Below are 2,037 nucleotides of genomic sequence, written 5' to 3'. Positions count from 1 at the left end.
CTGTATCCCACGGAAGAGTCTCCTGAAAGGTTGAATTCTCATGATGATGTCAGGAAATTTTGAAAGCTCCTGATTTTTGTGACCAGCAGCGCCCCCTAACGGTGGAGCTGCTGGTTACGCACATAGTGCCCGGACGTGTCGAGTTTATTGGTTCACGAAGAGACTTATCCAATAATGCAGACTTCAAAGAAAATAGACAATAATTCAGTTCAATCAATTATATAACAGTTAAGGCAGTTATGCAATCATAACTAATATTTGTGACGTCATTAGTCCCATTACAATAATATTGTATCCAATTGTTATTTGAGACTAGAGTTAGCATTAAAGTGGCTTACAGCAGCAAGACCGGAGCCACAAATCAGAGGCAGTCCTGATGGTCACGTTATCAACGACTGTTTGCCACGACGAGGAAGAATCCCTGAACATCCTCAAAAATATATCTTTCCAGGCATTTAAATTAGGAGTTGCAATAAAATCCATAACGATCTTCGGATTTATGCTTCGAATACCAGAAACTACATGTATCTGAGCAGTCTGCAAGGATTTTTTTGTGGATGATCCTGAGATAGAGTTTAGTGGAGAATTTGTTAATAAAGTATTATTTTAACTATTTTTTGGGCAAGGAAAAAAATTGGAATCTCATCCACGTATTCTGTTTTATGATGTAATTTACTTCATATTATTAAAGAATAGTATGCATACCAGTTGTATCAGAGAGAAATCCTTTAGTAGCTTTAACATGGAACGTCTTTTTGCCTTCATCCAACTACAAAATTCAAAAGCTGTTCTTTCGAAATGCTAAATAGCAATCTTATGATAAAATATGACCGAAATAATCAGTAAATGTTAACGTTAAGTTCAATTTTCTTGTTCAAATCCAATGAATTCATTCAGAATTTCAAATTCCATTTACGATAAAATTACTTCTAATTTTGGTAGAGTTCTAACATATTCACCAGCATCCAAATGTAGAAATTTTATTTTATTTTTGTCTATTATAATTTTGTTAAAAAGTTGCGTACACTGAATATAGGTGAAAATATGGTAACATTACTGGAATGTTTTCTCATTAATAGGTATTTTAGCATTTTATTAATGCTTGTATATATAGTTTATCTGTTTGTTGATAGATGGCGGGACTTACTTAGGGCCGAAAAGAAGAAATAACAGGATTCCGAAGCATCTGAAGTCATACATCTTTAAAACATAAACGGTTAAAACGAAAAAAAAAAAAAAAGGAGATATTTTCGATGTAAAGAGCAAATAAAAAAAAGGGAATTCCACAAGCAGATTAACACTTGAAAAATGGTTTATGCCTTTAAAATTAGAGTATTCTCTGGAAACGAAAATTTCTTTCTCACACACATTTGTTGATAGATGGCAGCACATGCGTAGTAGTTATTTGGCCATACTAAATTCTTCTATCTAGAAAGATCAATATTGTAATTTAAGTACACGTGAAGTATGAATTTCATTTTAAGATTTTCTGTCACTATCAAATATTCCCTATCTCTTAATCAATGAATTCCTTTTTCAAGGTATTTTTTTTTATTGTTTTATCTCAGTTCTGTTCCCCATATATATATATATACAGTATATAACATCAAAAAACAGACACGCATATATATGTCTGGTTTTTTTTTATTTTTTTTATTTTGAGATATATATGTGGGCATAGGGAAAAAATTATCCTTTATTTTTCTTTATTTTAACATTAAGCCTCAATGCCAGGATGGCCGAGTGGTCTAAGGCGCCAGACTTAAGATCTGGTCCTCGTAAGAGGGCGTGGGTTCGAACCCCACTCTTGGCAAAAAGTAAATTTTTATTCGGCTCTAACTCAGTATATACATAAGCTAAGTCGAGTATTTCAGTCCACGTGTTATTAAGAAAAACTAACCATATCCATATGCGTGACGATCTTGGACTGAGGACGTTTCTAAGATAAACCAATTTTAAATAAATGCACTAAAAATGCCTTTGGTTAACTGATATAATAATTTCAAAAATTTATGTTTTAGCTATTATTAAAGAACG

General features: G+C 32.5%; 1 non-coding gene across 1 annotated transcript; it reads left to right on the top strand.

Annotated features, from left to right (window-relative positions):
* The first annotated feature begins 1,729 nt into the window (after nt 1–1,729).
* On the top strand, nt 1,730–1,813 carry TRNAL-UAA (transfer RNA leucine (anticodon UAA)). The gene has a single exon. It is a non-coding gene; the product is annotated as a tRNA-Leu (tRNA).
* Nucleotides 1,814–2,037: the final 224 nt, after the last annotated feature.

The sequence above is a fragment of the Mastigoproctus giganteus genome, chromosome 11, assembly GCF_048544385.1.
Source record: "Mastigoproctus giganteus isolate SK-2022 chromosome 11, ASM4854438v1, whole genome shotgun sequence".
Taxonomy (NCBI): domain Eukaryota; kingdom Metazoa; phylum Arthropoda; class Arachnida; order Uropygi; family Thelyphonidae; genus Mastigoproctus; species Mastigoproctus giganteus.
The sequence above is the reverse complement of the archived record's forward strand: the minus strand, read 5'-3'. Positions and strand labels throughout refer to the sequence as shown.